This window comes from Saccostrea echinata, unplaced genomic scaffold, assembly GCF_033153115.1.
Source record: "Saccostrea echinata isolate AGI-Se365-2 ecotype Australia unplaced genomic scaffold, CSIRO_AGI_Sech_v1 ptg000016l, whole genome shotgun sequence".
Lineage (NCBI taxonomy): Eukaryota > Metazoa > Mollusca > Bivalvia > Ostreida > Ostreidae > Saccostrea > Saccostrea echinata.
The window spans coordinates 3,103,559-3,114,221 of record NW_026889765.1 but is presented as its reverse complement, the minus strand read 5'-3'; positions in this window follow the sequence as shown (position 1 = coordinate 3,114,221).

Below are 10,663 nucleotides of genomic sequence, written 5' to 3'. Positions count from 1 at the left end.
TTTTTTTCCGAGTACAAAATGGTGAAATGTACAAAATCGCAATTTTTTGTGGAAGTGTTGCAAATCTATTACAAAAAGTTTACTGCAAATAAAGTTTAATCTATATTCTTATGATTTGCACAGAGTCATAAAAATAATTACCTTAATAACTGAAACAATTCCAGGTTGACCCCTCCCTTTCTTAAAAATATGGAAAACATAAAAGTTAATAGACTGGGGAAAAAATCAAATCTTTTAGAGTATAAAAACTTAATATACAACATTGATAAATGCCAATAACCTTGACCTGACATTGAGATATCAGCAAATGATATATTTGTTGTTATATGTGTTGTTATATATTTGTTGATTGATAGTTGTTTTACGTCCCTTGCGAGAAGTAAGTGCCATATACCGGTGAAGGGCTTCAAATTTAAACCTTTACTAAGCACTCGGAGCCATTGAACAGTGAGGGTTCTATATCGTGCCAACCCCTACCATGACACGGGACGTCGTTTCTAAAGGTTTCATCCGAAAGATCGGCAACTTTCACTTCTAGTGCCGAGCGCTTGGAGAAGGATCAGTCACTATCTATCTTTCCGTTTAATGTTTTGACGCAGCTCTAGCAACGAGTCGAACCTCTGTTAAGGTAGTAAAGACCCTACCACTAGGCTACTGCGACCGGTGTTTGTAAGTTGTATGAAAAGAACATCAAACATCTGGGAAAACAATTGTTAATTGTGTGTCAAATATACAGGGAACAAAAAAAAGTTGTTGGTTAAACATGACAAATCCACAGCTTTTGATGTTTCCAAACAATCTTTGGTCGGTCTTTTAATTGGAGAAAGTGGTTTTTTCCTGCATAAACTTCAATTCATTACCCCAGCTTTATTTTCTTATATTTTAATTTTTTGTGCGACATCGACTGGAGTTCCATCGTCGTAAAGAAATTAAGACTTTATGCAGACTTTCAACTGAGTCAAACCGGTCACGGTAGCCTAATGGTAGGGCGCTCGCTTCGTGATCGGCCCGGGTTCTATTCTCGTTCGCAACCTAAGACGTAAACATAAGAAGTGGCTGTTCTTTCGCAAGCGCCCGGCACTAAAGTGAAAGTCACAGGTCTTTCGGATGAGACCTTAAAAACCGAGATCCCGTGTCAAGGTAGGCGTTGGCACGATAAAGAACCCTCACTAATCAATGGCCCTGAGTGCCGAGTATAGAGCCCTTCACCGGCTTACGGTGACATCTCTATATGAGTAAAAAATTCTCGAATGGGACGTTAAACAACATACAATCAATCAATCAAATGAATTAATCATTGCTTCAAAATGCGTAACATCGTAAATATTGTCACGTAGTCTCTTGTGGTTCGGATGCCTTAACTTTCAGTTGCTGTTCAGAATTCATCTATTATAATAGCCTTTGTTATCTGAAACTGCGGAGAGCTCCCTACAGGTGTACATGTAGTAATAGTCAGACACTAGGTGGATAATGGCATTTGACAGTGCCATACCAAACACTTTTTAAATCAGAAAATGGACAGTGCGCCAATTTTTTTTCACACTTGCAGTGTAATGATCATTATACTTTTTCGAATACAGGCAGGGATTTTTCCACAAGCCAGACACTGACACGATTAATAATAATATCATTGTCACTAGTATAGCGGAAATCTTTGGTATTTGTAAAAAAAAAAATAACATCTCATAAAGTAGCCCTTCCATTGATCATAAAATTGTTTTAAAGAGCTACTTATAATAATAGTTTCGGTCCATACTCTTGCCATGCATGTTCTAAATTTTGAACTTACCAAGTGGGATCATGTTCTAAACTTTGTATTTACTCCCAACAAACATGGCACTCTCCCCATTTTGTAACTTTACGATTCGATTGCTGAAATTACGTCCACCAAATAATTCCAAATTTCTAGTAGCCTAACTTTATAACGGTAATTTATTACTAGTAGCCTACCTTGTAAAGGTAATTCTCTGAATTCATTCTTAATGTAGAATTTCTATTCATAATATTGAAACTAGTTTGTCCTAGTACTTCTTTTTAGAAAAACAAAATCAATCAAAGAACCAAACGTGAAGGACATACACAGAATTAAAGAGCAAAGTTCACTTAGGGCCTTTTTTGGCCCTGTGAATTTCTGAAAAACTGAAACTGCTTAGTTTTAGTTGACAATGCATTAAATTTCATCTAGACATTAGGTGATTGCGAATCTACCAAAAATGACTTAATTTTCTGGCTAGTCAATGCATTATGACGTCATGAAATGCGTCATTTTCCCCATATCCTGAACAATTCTACAAAAACAGCCAATTTTTAAAGCTATTTTTCGATATTTAATATAGAGCGCAATCTCTGATCTAAAATATGCAATTATTCACTGATAGAACCGTTTCTGAGGATTACAAAACATGTTTTATTTTTTAGATCAGAGGGTGCGCTCATATTATTTTTCTTCTCTGAAAGTACTTAAATATACCTTTTTTCCTTAAAATTCAAGAACATTGCAATTCCATAAAGCTTGTTTTCCAAGACCTGGACTTTAAGGAGAAAAATTTTAATAGGAAATGAAAGCACTAAGTCTCTACTTTATCTTGACGTTTAAAATGGAACATAAGGTGTTAGTCAATAAATTGGTATATCTACAGGGCCATTTTATGCATAAAGTGAACCTAGCTCTTTATGAACATGACAAGGAATTCGAATGATATATACATGTAAATACAGTATTATATTAAAACACGTTACTTCTGGGGACTCTAGACCCTCTTACATACATGACCTCTACGCTACGAAATCAGTAGACATTCCAATTCCCTCTCGTGATTTACCTTCACGATTTCCCTTCTGTTATTGATGCTCAGTTTCTGACAAGAGAGACCATCTGCTTTTAGAAGTCAGGAGAAGTCATTATTTTAGTAAGAATGTGGCGTAACAACGCTATATATAAAAGGATGTCTCCTTGACTTCATTCCGGAATTTGTTTTATTAAGATTTTTTTCTCTTCTTTTCTATGAAAACACGAAAAAAATTATGAATGAGCATATGTTGCTTGTAATTCTATACGTTTCAAAACGTCCTCTATGATTATTTTGAATAATGGTTTGCATGTTGCGCTCATCGTGCTTTGTCTTTTTTAAATTTATTTCAGACAGGTAAATGACGAGGGTTATTTTGTGTAGACTTGGATGTCGCTTATATCATTATCAGTGTACTCTTGCTACAAAATTTTCAACAGGCGCTATTTTGAAAAAAAAAAAAAGAAGCAGGTAAGGTCTTGTTTTTGTACAAAAGGTTGAATAGAAAGTTAGAAAAAAGAACTGAGATGCGTGCACATCTATAACTGAGAGGAAATGTTACACTTGTAATGTCGTGATTTTCTTTAACAAAATCTCAATGATTCCATGTTAAAAACAAAACTTCCTTTGATAAACACAATGAATTATCAACATTTGAAGAAGTACAAACAATTTATCAATTGATATTTACAGAGGTAGACATTGAAGAGAATTGGAGGGGGATTGGTATACTTCAACATCGTGTCGTACTTCTGTTCGAAAACCACAATGTCTGTTTCTTAATGGTGGTCTCCACTTCATTCCAGGAACAGGCGAGAACACACGTCTGCTTGGAATCGCAGTTATAGCATACTTTCTGTTAATCACTGGTAATGCATTTTCTGTGTAAAAAAATATTGCAAAATACATGAAAAAAGAAACAAATTTTGGACTCACCCTTATCTGATTAAATACATTGAGAGAGAGAGTAACTTAATTGTCTTATCAGACTTGCACTGAGAGACAAAATTTGAGTCCAAACGGGATGTCGGATTGCAATGTAAAGAACACGGAAAACGATAGGGTCGGAATTCATTGTGAAACGGATTGCACAGGTGCTGGCGCGGATTCTCTCTCACTCTCATTAATATTGAAATACTTTTACTATATCAGGAAAAAAATATTTAATGCGTCAAATAAACAAAAACATAAAGTGAATTCATTACTTTGTTACGAAAATAAACACTATTATTGATATGAATGAAAGAAGATGGGCGAACAAGGCGAGCGAAGTGCCTATAGTGCGACAAACATGAAGGTGAAAAATTAAATCTCAATTATAGCAAAATTTTCTTTGATATTTCATCTAACATTAAAGTATACTTCATGTAAAATCTCCATAATTTGCAAAAATCTCACAAAGATTAAAATTATTTGCCAATGAAATAGCACACACACTAAAGAAAGCAAAAAGGGCCATTTCCTCATACTATAACCCAATTTTTCGATATGAGTGGGTCTTCGCTCCATATTTTTGAAAGTTTATCCTTAGACTTTGAGTGAAAATACACATTTTTTGGTCAACAAAAAGATGGAGCAAAGACCCACTATACCTAAAAAATACACTTCTGTGACACAACATTCGCATCTTTCCGAGAAATACTTTTGGACTGTCCTCTTTAGAACCTTCATCTAAGTCCATTTAGTACAGGGTCATATCACAAACATGATTTACACATGTAAATGCCACCATTCATCAGGCGCCGTGTAGCATAGTGGTTAGCGTGTTAGTCTCAAAGGAAAATGATTCTCAGGATTTTTATTGCTAGGGTTCGAACCCCACGAATACCACATTATTTTTCTAATAACAGAATAATTTTTGCCGAGAGTTTTCCTCAGAAAATATTTGTTTATCATAATTTCATAAATTTCAAATAATGAGAACTTTACTCTAAATACTAAATTCAAAAATTGAATGTGATTTTTATATATCTGAAGCTATAGGCATTCTGCGCGCCTTGTTCACCCATCTTCTTTGACCACACACCATTGCAGAGGGGCATTAAGACAAAAAGGGTTAATAGGAAACAAGCTGATATAATTAGATGAAGCTGAGGCTAAACAGCACCGTAATACATGCATTAAAATAAAGTTTGTAACAATGGATTGGGGGGGGGGGGGGTTAAAAATATTTTCGTTGAATATACCGGTATATATTTACACTCTCCTCGCCTAGCTTTTTTTCATAGATGACAAGTATCACTGTCAATACTGATGTACCTTAAATAATGAATCCTGTACAAAACTCTTAGAAGAAGAATATATAATCATGAACGAGCAGAATCTGTGACTTTCCACGTAATTGACTAACAAAACAAACCAATGCATTATGTACTGCTTTGTAGGGGCCACAAAAGTGGGAAATACTGTGAGATAAATAACTTCCATGAATATGTCGTGATGAAAATGTACAGGATTTTAAATGTTCACATTCATTTTAATTACTGTTTTGTTACTTAGTTATTCTTGCTGCTATTTGTGATAATTTTTTATGAAAGTTTTCTGATCCTTTATTTGTTTAACAAAATATTTAACATTCCACGAAAACCATTTTGAAAAATTGAATTATCAATTGGCGTTAAACAGAGTTAATCCCATTAGGTAATTTTCACACCTTGACCACGACAAGGATTTACGGTGATTTTTATAACAATGCTGTTAATCTGACATGTTGATTTAATTGTCCATCTATAGAATGTCACCCTTTTATCTTATCTTTGTATGACACTTAATTTCTTCTTTGTGTTTGATTTGTTTTACTCAAACTTGTTATTTGTTAGTCAGTTGGAGACGGACAACCGTGCCGTCAAGACCAAACTGTAGTCGGAAAGACATACGTAATAAATCTCGAAAATATCCAAAGTTGTTTTGAACATCTTTATTCCTTTCTATAGTAAAACGGTTTCCCCTTATCAAACGCATTTGAAGCATTGGGATAAGAAGCGCCATAGGCCGAGTTGGAAATACGTTACTTAATTGTCGTGTACCCATTATATGAATTTCTAATTCAATAATTAGTAAACGACAAATATGTTCTCTGAAAACGCCTATCTTACTGCAATATTTAATAATATTGTTTGATCTATTGCTCTAGGCTTTTTCAAGTTCTCGTCCTCTGGAAAGTGTATTCAGTGCAGTTCAGAACAATATTAAGAGGGCTGGGGGTTGTGGCCATTTTCAGACTATATTGATCTCCTTTAGAAGAAGAGCTCCATATAAAGATATACAAAAATGATCAAATTTTAAGACTAAAATGTATGAAATTTTTCTTTACCAAATGATAGTTGACAGCTTAAGATAACATATAAAAAAAAATTAAGTTATATTTAATGGTTAATTTGTTGACCCCCAGCCTCCTTAAGTAAGACGTAGCGACATGACAAATAAACTGAAGCAACATTCTGAAAAAATCAAAGTGGTTTTACTTTGAGGGATGATTTGAAGATCAAAACACCTTCAAATTATAATTTTATTTTGGAGGTGGTGGGTTGACCGAAAATATTGATCGAATTCAGTAAAATATCATTAAATGTTTCGCTCAAATGAACATTGGCACCATCTTTTAGAGGCATAAGTCTCTGTGAATTTGTGAAATATAGGGTTTCCTGCTAATAAAAATATTAAATATCTGTTTCATATCTCAGAGTATCAAAGTGGAATTTAGGTAGCTGTGGGCAACGATCTTAGTTTTATAAATGAAGCTCACTACCATGTATCAGAGCTATTAAAGTTTCTTAACACGTTATTTTTGAGATAATAGAATGCAATACCAGACAAAGTTCGTGCCCTTAAGCTGTAGGTAGAGAGTCGTGAAAAAGTTATTTGGAACTAAATTAGAGTCGTGCACACATACTTTTCAGTTTATTAATATTTATCATACTTTAAATGAAAAACAATAATTAGTGTAACTTGTTTTTAATACTGTTTACTAATATCAGAAAACAAGTCATTGCTCCAACTATGTAAAGAAAGACTCCTTGAGATTTTTCTTTTTTTAATGAGTTGTGTTAAAGTCGGGTATTGGCTAGAGTAAATAAGAGGCCCATGGGCCACATCGCTCACTTAAGCACATTGGCTACGAAAACGCACAAATCAGTATTGAAAAGTGTACAGTGGGAAGGGGGGGGGGTGGCGTTGAATTTTACACTACCAGCGGATGCTTCCATATCAGTATAACTAATGGCTTTGCCGTTCTTGAGCAGAAGATTTTTAAAGATTTTTTTTTGAAGATTTTTTCCTATATATTCCATAGAAAAAAGATCCCCCATTGTGGCCCCTCCCTATCCCTTGGATTCGTGATTTAAACAAACCTGAATCTATACTACCTGAGGATGCTTCCATATTTATATGACTAATCATGGCTTTACTGTTCTTCAGCAGAAGATTTTTTCCTATATATTCCTAGGTAAAACTTCATCCCCCGTTGTGGCCCCACCCTTCCCCCGGGGTCATCATTTGAACAAATCTGAATCATGCTTCCATATCAATATGACTAAACATGGCTTTTCTGTTTTAGGGAAGAAAGTTGTTAGAGTTTTTTCCCCTATATAAATGTATTCTTATGTAAAACTTTGATCCCCCATTGTGGCCCCACCACCCTACTCCCAGGGGTCATCGAATCTACACTACCTGAGGATGCTTCCATATCAATATGACTAAAAATGGCTTTGCTGTTCTTGAAAAGATTTTTTCCTATTTATTCTTATGTAAAACTTTGATCCCATTGTGGCCCATCATACCCCCGGGATCATCATTTGAACAAACTTGAATCTACACTATGTCAAGAATGTTTCCTTCTTGAGAAGATTTTTAAATGCCACCAAATTCTCACCATTTCTGAAATATCTCCCCTTGAAAGAGGACGGGCCATTCATTTGAAAAAACTTGAATCCCCTTCACCTAAGGATGCTTTGTTGCAAGTTTGGTAGATATTGGCCTAGTGGTTCTTGAGAAGATGAAAATGTGAAAAGTTTACGACGACAGACAAATTCAAGGACTAATTTCGATCAGAAAGCTCACTTAAGCCTTTGGCTAAGGTAAAAGGCTCAGATGAGATAAAAACAAAACGGTATCAGATTGTGAATCTTCGTCAACTGTGGAACAAATGAGGTTTACAAAATGAACAAAAAACCTCGTATAATAAAGGTAAATACATTATGAAGTTAATGATATTAAGAGTCAAAAACAGCAAGCATCGAGCATTTCATGGAAAGTCAAAAATTTATATTTTCAAAATCTTTTGGTATATAATTGATGTTGTCCTACCTAATGCTCAAACACAATTAAAAAATAATTTGGACATTTTAAGGGACTTGTATCCAAGCTAGGAAATCCATTTCCTAAGTTAAAGTTGATCCCTGTGTCGCAGTAGTGCTGCTCAAAAAAGGTCCATTAGTGCTCAATGGCCCTGAGTGCCAATGCAATTATAAATCAAAACAATTTGCAGCCACCACCGGCAAGTGGTGGCGTCTCCTTATGAGTGAAAAATTCTCGAAAGGGACGTTAACAAAAACATTGATTATAACTTTAAGGCTTTTATATTTTACATGTGCATTAGCTGTGACAAAACTTGCTATGATTTTTTAACCCTTGACGTTGACTTTCAAATTTGACCTCATTTTCAAAAAAAAAAAAAAAAAAAAAACAACAAACTTTGGTGATAACTTTTGAACTAGAGATGATAGGTGTTCATGTATGTCAAGTGCACTACATTTGTCAGAGTTTGATGTTTGACCTCCTGACTTTGATGTTTGACCTAATTTTCAAAAATTTTAACTTTGGTGATAACTTTTGATCGAGAGATGATAGGAATTTCAAATTTGACAAGTGCATTACCTGTGTAAAAATGTTTCCGAGTGTGCTATGATATTCGACCCCGCGAAATTAAAGTTTGGCCTAATTTTCAAACATTCTGTCATTGCTTCTAACTTTTGAAGGAGAGAGATAAGGCATTCATATTTAACATAACCTGTGACAAGCATTTCCAAATGCACTTATCTATTTTTTAACTTTGGCCATAACTTTCCCTCCAGAAGAGATAACTGAAAGGCATGTGCATTCTTTCGGATTGTTTTATGATATTTGACCTTATGACCTTGATTTTGAAGTTCGATGCAGTTTTGAGAAGTTTTACTTATTCATTTCTTGTTAATTCAATAATTCATGTCTTTTTTGTATGATGCACAGACAAGACAGGAAAGAGGCATAATTCTTTTAATTTGATAGTGTTTATTTAACTTTCGCGAAGGAGACTGGTATCCGAAAAATAAAACAAGATGATGAATGATACTGATAACCAATGGCGGCTTTCATATGTCCGACAGGGTGTCTTGACGTCTTGTCAACGCCTTGGCTGCCCTCTATTAGATTGCTTGTATCGATGACAGACCTGGAATGCCAGCAATGGGGTGGATGTCCAGTTTCCAGACATAACGAATGCGTTAACCTAGTTTTAGGTATGTGATCAATTACTGGGTTCGGTACAGGCAAGGAATATTTGGTAAATCCTAATTTTGTTAGGTAGGGTTTATTCAGGTATGAATGAATGCATACAACACTAGAATAAGAATGTACATGTGTAGCAAAGATTGGTAAATATTAATTCACTTGTCAGTTTAAATTTAAGATAAAATACAAGGATCCAAGGAGAATATATTAACTCTTTAAAACTAAATCAAGAGAAGTTCACAAAAACATATTTGGGTTATGTTCATATTCTATTTAAGAATTATCACTATTTTCTAGCATTACATCTCTTCAAAAGCTATTGCGTTATTGTGTTTTTCCGTATGAAAACATTACGAAAACATCATAAAATGATGAAGTTTGGAGAAAATTTATATATAAATTATATATTTATTGTTAAATATGACTCCAGTATAAGATGCTTTTCAAAAGGTTTTGAAAGTATACAAATTTTCATTTCTTTCATGGAAATAAACAACGCAGACATTTAATTATTTTCATGAAAAGAAATTTAGTGACATGTTGATATTTATGCTGGAATTCTTCGCAATCATGCTACAGATGTTACTGATTGCAGAACTATTAAGATCATTAGATTGGCGAAAATGTGTCTTATCTTTCGTCTCGTCCCTCAAACAACATATTTTTACATGTCTAAATAGATATCAGAAGTCAGTCTCAACAACACCTCGACCAGATTATCTCCAAACTTCATTCACAAACCCTACTTTATTGTGAAAGCAAATACATGTACTTGTTTTGTTCGCAGAGTGTTTACCATTCGCATTGGAGGCTTCCGTGTCTATGGAAGCCAAAGTATACCTCTCGCGATCCGTTTTTCCTGTTGTTATAACATATAATTAGGCTCCCTTTTATTTACAGTCGATGTCTGACTGACCTATGTGTAAAGATTATCAATGAGAAGTTTATTTTCCAATTGATTGGTGTGAGATGGTTCCTCCAAAATATTGTTAACAAGACTTTCTTTAGAGTGCCTCTTCTTTGTACAGTTTGAATATTATGCGAGAAGATGCTCATTTAAAATGAATCATTCAATGACTTTTTAAAATTTTCTATATAAGAAGAATTAAAATCTTCTCATCAAGTGAAGATTTATGATCTAAAGGTTAGTCGATAATCGGGAATTAAAATTTGTTTTTAATGACAAAAAGCAAACACCCCCTCCCTTTGTCCTTTCTATTCTTACTAATGGGCAGACCCTTTCCTAATCCCTTTGATATTGTCAGTAAAATAGAAATAGTGTCTGATAGTATTTCTGGTATCCACTAAGTAGCTAAAAACCTATTTCCGAGATGTAGTTATGAATGAGTATAATGATATTTAACACAAAGAGGCTAAATATCTAGAAA